We start from the raw sequence: 6,000 nt of genomic DNA, 5'->3' as shown, positions 1-6,000 counted from the left end.
TGGATTAAGTTTAGATTACAGAAAACAAGTGCAAGTATTCAATAAAAGATGTAGCCAGGCTTTCAAATACAACAACACTAAAATTATACTGTTCTGTATTTGTAGATTACTAAAACAACATTTAGGAATTCCTGTCAGTATATCAGATATTCCATCTTTGAAGCATTTCCACATAAACACTTGTGATAATGTGGTATGCAATTCACTTTGCTGTCCATATGCTGGGAATCCCTAATCTGGAATTACCAATATATTCTTTGTAACTGGCTGTCTCTCCTTTATCTTTCTTCTGTCTCTTGCACATTCCACCCACCTATACTATATGGTACAGCAAAAGCTAATTTAAATTCAGTATGGATTTGACAGGAAATCAAATCACCCAGAGAGACAGACAACACACACTCAAAGGAAGCTTATGCAGAATCAACACAACTCATAACTAGACATCAGAATGGATCCTTGTATATCTGAGGTGTAAGGCAGATGCAATAATCACTTTAACACTGGGCTAATAATATCGCTTTAGCATACAAATATTTGTGATCATCAAACTAAACAAATGCATCCATAAATAAAGGATACATGGGATGCAAGATGTATTTATTTACATATTTGGAGTTTGATAAGTGGGTTGCTAAAATGGGTCAAGTCCAATTTCAGTTAAAGACTGGTGAGACTACCACATACATTTTTCTATACATTTGTTAACCAGGTACGGCCACTGGACCAAGTTTTTCTTTTCAGGATTGACCTGGGAACACTGTCCGATTAGATACCTTTCTCAGAGTCACACAGCTAGCAAAGGGAGGTGGAAGGAATCACGTGCTGAACCCTGGGCTACTGGAATCAGCTTGTTAACAGCTCAGAGCATGTGCTGTCAGATTACTACCTACAAATTGCTATCAACTGAGTAACAAAACAGGGAAACACCATTTGTAAATATGAGCAGTAAAAGTAATATACAAATAGATGTGAAGCTTACAACTACTCAGTGAAGCAGTCCACAGCAAAAGTGTTAAAACAGAAGCACTATAAAACATTTAATAAACTTAACAGCTACTATAGTATCAAGAACAAGTAATCAGCTACAAACTCCAAAAAATGCAACAGTATAATATGAAAATCAATAGTTGTCACATATAGGGTGACACCTAGATAGAGATAATACAATAATACAGAAAATGATATCATTTATTTATCCTTTGTTGACCAGGTTAGTCCTACCTAGTGCCTCTTTTCAGGGGAGACCTGAGGTGGTATTTATACTACTAGGGGAAATTTGTCCAGGGCATTGGAGAACTTTCCCTACTCTTTGGAGCTGTTAGATGGCACTGGAGGGCTCCTACTGCAGCAAGGAAGAAGCCTAAGGGAAGCAACAGCATGGAGGAGGAAGGAAAAGTTATGGAGAGTATGGAGGAGGAAAGTGAGAATTTGGAGAAAAAAATGTTCAGTATGGAGCTGCAGAATGTAAGCAAAGATTCCTGTGTGGTGGATGTTACAAATGAGCAGCCTTTAGCTGTCTAATTGGACAGAGAAGTAAGTGAATCTGTGGAAGTAATGCAGATGTCAGAAATGGTCTCAGAAGGGCTTGCAGATTATGTTCTGTTATAAATATTTGAGCAGGATGATCCAGATGACAGTTCTGCTGTTTCATGGGTTGAGATGGCTGATAACTTTTTCAAAACTGTGCAGAAGTGGAAAAGCAGACAGGTGAAGTGGCAGCAGAAAAAAAAATCATTCAACAGTGACAGAAAGTCAAAGAGGAAAGCAGGAACAAACTGAGAAAGGATTCTGGTTTTGAGGCTGCAGATAAAGGAGCAAACTAAAACATATATAACAGTAACAACAAGCAAGAAAGGAGAACAGCAGGAAACTGTAAGCAAAACTGTGAGAATAAGAACAAAAAGTGACAGATGTTATGTAGGAGTCAATTTGGTAACTGTTCTAGCTTTTAAAGCTTAAGAAATGTAGCCATTTATACATATTGGGACAGAAGCTTTTTGTGACTTAACATTTGAAACTGATGGAGTGATGATAGAAATTCTGGAAGTATGTAATGCAAAGAAGGGCACTTATCCATGGAACAATTGTTTGTTTTCTGGTAGTAACTTAGACATTAAAAAGAATGTCACTTTGCAGTTTATAACTGATGAACTGGAAGAAGACAATGTTAAAAAAATGCATGCTAGGTTTGTGTGAAACTGTTGATAATATTGCAAAAGTGAGAAATGTAAGAAACTTAAGGAATGGAGGGTGGTGGTTGGAAATTGCTTTGTAATGTGAAAACAGAATGGTGAAATACTTGTCAAGTGTTATTTTTGTGCTGGCCCTAGAGGGACATTAGCATATGCTGGTTAACCTAAATCATGTTTCTTTTGTGGGGACTTTTCTCATTTAATTAATGAAGGTGACATGGTACAATGTAAACAGCGTATGGAGAATGGACACAGAAAAAAAAGGTGTGTGCCTGAATGCAGGTTGTGTAAAAAAAGGGGGGGGGGCACTTTGTATGGATTGTCAAGAACGAGCAGTAAATAATGAAAAGGAAAGGGAAGAAAACATATACGAGCAAGTACAGCAATGTAGGGGGGGAGAAAGAGCTGGAGGAGAAGGTGAACTAGATGAAAAAGAAGCTGTGGAAGAAAAAATATTCAGGAGAAAAAGAGGAGAGAGAGAGGGAGTGTGCAGGAAGATAGGTCAGGAGAAAGGACTGATACTAATAATTTTTTGATGTTGCAGCCAGTGAAAAATCTGATTCATAGGATCAAAGATTATTTTTCCATAAACTCAGGAAAATGTTACCTCACAGCAAGAGGTTTTCCTGTTCGATTCTCGGCTGGGCTTGGGAGTGCCTTCTGTGTGGAGTCTGCATGTCCTCCTCGCGGTTGGGTAGCACTCAAAAGACATGCGTGCGTAAATGGGCGTGCCTTCGTTGAAGGTTGGGCGTCAAGCTGGAACCTCGGCATTTCGTAAAAATCTACTGCCAATCATTAGCGGACCGGAGTTCCGCTGTGGCGACCCTTTACTGGGAAAAGCCGAAAGACAAACAACAACAACAATCTCAGGAAAATATTCAATTGGTGAAAGAGTGAAAATAAGGAAATGAAAATGTAAAACTATTTCCCTTCAACACAAAGAAGGGAAAAAAACAATTGCAGACTACTTTCAGTAAATGTGAACAGTATTATCAACAGTGTAAGAAGAATACGGATACTGGAATGGTGTGATAAATGTGATGTGGATGTTATTCTGTTAAAGGATGTAAGACTCCTGACAAGTGAAGAAAGACTGCAAACAGGAAAAGTGTGGGATGGAAATATAATATGGAACTTAGAAACTGAGTTGTATTCTGGTGTGGCTGTGTTGTGTAACAAAACAGTAAAAATAGCAGATGTAACTGATAAGGATGGGAAGGTTAACTGTTATGGATGTGAGGTGGAGAAAAAGTGTTTATAGAATTGTTGCATTATATGCATGCATAACTAGCAAGGAAAGAAAGAATTTGTCTTATCAAGTATTTGACTATTTAGTTCTTAACATGAAAATTATAACTGCAGGGGACTTTAACGGTGACTTATGGAGAAAAATAAAAAAATGAAAAGATGTAAAAAAGTACAGGAAGTGATAAAATACGGTAAATTAGCTGTGTGGAACAAAAGTCAATGAACTTATAGAAACGGGTACTTAGATCTGAAATGTATTACTTTGTATTATCAGAAGGCTTGGGGGTAAAGATGGTCATACAGTTGTGTTGGGCTTTTCAGATCACTTGGCAATATGGATTGAGGTGATGGAAGAAAGACAGTATATTAAAATAGGAAGGGCATTAAAAAGAACTTAAAAAGTGTGGTATGAAATTTGAAAATGGGAAGTACACCATTTATGGAAGAATCATATAACCATGAAGGACGTCTATAAAAAAATGGCATGAATGATGGATTGAATGTAAAAAGAAGTATAAAATGTGTTTATCAGGATGGTGTAAGTAAGGAAAATAAAGAGAAGCATAGGAAAATGTATATAAATATATAACAGAATTTAGAGAATAATATGGAAAAATAAGTATATAAAAGAAATCAAGAAAAAATTAAGGCATTACTGTTTAGGCAGAGATGTTATTTATAAGGGTGAAGAGAAGAGATATCTGCATATTTGGGCAAATAGTAAAATAGGATGTTAATATAAGGAGAGAAATTAAAATGTAAAAGGACAGGTAAAAGAACACAAGAACAAATTGTGAGTATTCTTGTACAGCATGTAGAAAATATGTATAAGAAGGAAAATAAGGGAGAGAATGGAAAGTAAAAAAAACACACTCTAGAATGAGTTAAGGATGAATTTGAAAAATAAATTACTATTAGTAAATTGCATGAAATACTTAAGAAAATAAAATGTTGATTCAGTATCAAGCCAGGTGCTATAGTGTATGCAGTTTTGAAGAAATTAATGGCTTGGCAAAGATAGTATTTGGCAAATGTACTGAATGAATGTTTGAAGGAAGGGTTTGTTTATGAAGAGTTATGTAGTGGGATATTAAAATTTATGTGGAAGATAAATGAAAAGAATGAATTTAAAAAGTGGAGAGCCATCACGTTAAATAGCACAGATTATATTTGTTATGAAAATAATACAGACGAGAATAGAAGGAAGGATGAGAGACATGACAGGTATTATGGAAGAAAAATATAAGGTACAAAAGGGAGGGAAAGTCAAGAATTGCTATTAGTTGTCAGAGAAATTTTGGGTGATATTATAAGTAAAAGGGAGGATGTGAAACTTGCGGTAGGTGATAATGGCAAGGCGTTTGACACAGTAGGATATGATGCTTTCTGGGATGTTATGGAGAGGTATGAAATAGGTAATAGAATTGAGAGAGTGTGTATGTCAGCATATCAAAATAATAGAGTGAACGTTTTAGTGAATGGGTGGCTGAGTAAAAAATATACATGGTGTGATATTAGACAAGGAAGTCCCATGACAGGAATATTGATTGCACTGGTTATAAATATGATACTGAGTGAAGTAGCTTATAAAATGATACATGCTAGATATGTCATGCAAAGGTGGTAGTGGTTCCAGACGTTTTGATAAACACAGATGATATAGTGGTAGTTGTTAAGTTTTGATTTGTCTGAATGGATGTTTTGAAGGAAATAGGAATGACCATGAAGAAAGATAAAAGTAAGAGTTTAGGTGATGTGAAAATTGGGGGGGGGGGTGTATTTTTCAAAGAATGAAGTGTCTTTGCTAGGAATAACATTTGGAAAAATTATGTAGTCATGATGCAATGGGAGGGTTTGATAAATACATTAATTATGTCTTATATGGAGGGCATATAGATCAAATTCAGTAGAAAGGCTTAACTGTTGAATTCTTTATTAATGGGAAAATAGCATATATTTCAGATGTTTATATGATCCCAGAAAAATATGAAAAAGGAAATTATGCAATTGGTGTTTTCTTTCATATGGGTTTCAAGATTAAAGCCAGTAAAAACAAAAGGTGAGTTGTGTATGAGTGAAGATGAAGGGGGATTGGGGTTACTAAATCCAATTGTTTATTCAGCTTCTTTAATCTTGTATTCAGTATTAAAGTGGGTAAAGGAAGAGGATGAGAAATTAAGAGTGAGAATGTTTAAATATAAGTACAAGTTCTGGAAGGTGATGAAAATAAGAAAAAGCGAAAAGGAACAAGTAAAATGAGGAAATAAAAACTATCCAGAGAACTACTAACACAGAAAAAAAAAAAAATGATGATATAGAAAAAGATAGATGGATGTGCTATAATAATATAATGAAGCAATATTAGTATGTAAATGTATGTGAAATGTTAACAGAAGAAGTGATAAAATTCATTAAAGCAAGGAAAAACTGTACTAAAATTGTAAAGTGTCAGGATTTCATACAGAGACTGGTAATTAATAAGTTACCAGTAAAGGGGAGTATGCTATATACAAAGAAAGTTGAAAGAATGTGTTTATTTTGTGTGCAAGAAGAGACG

General features: G+C 35.2%; 1 protein-coding gene across 2 annotated transcripts in view; it reads right to left on the bottom strand.

The window, feature by feature from the left end:
• The window catches only part of THBS2 (thrombospondin 2), a 534,332-nt gene that overhangs the window by 349,334 nt on the left and 178,998 nt on the right, over positions 1-6,000 (bottom strand). The window lies entirely within an intron of this gene.

Source organism: Protopterus annectens, chromosome 1.part0 (assembly GCF_019279795.1).
Source record: "Protopterus annectens isolate FY-2018-M chromosome 1.part0, PAN1.0, whole genome shotgun sequence".
NCBI lineage: Eukaryota > Metazoa > Chordata > Ceratodontiformes > Protopteridae > Protopterus > Protopterus annectens.
The sequence above is the reverse complement of the archived record's forward strand: the minus strand, read 5'-3'. Positions and strand labels throughout refer to the sequence as shown.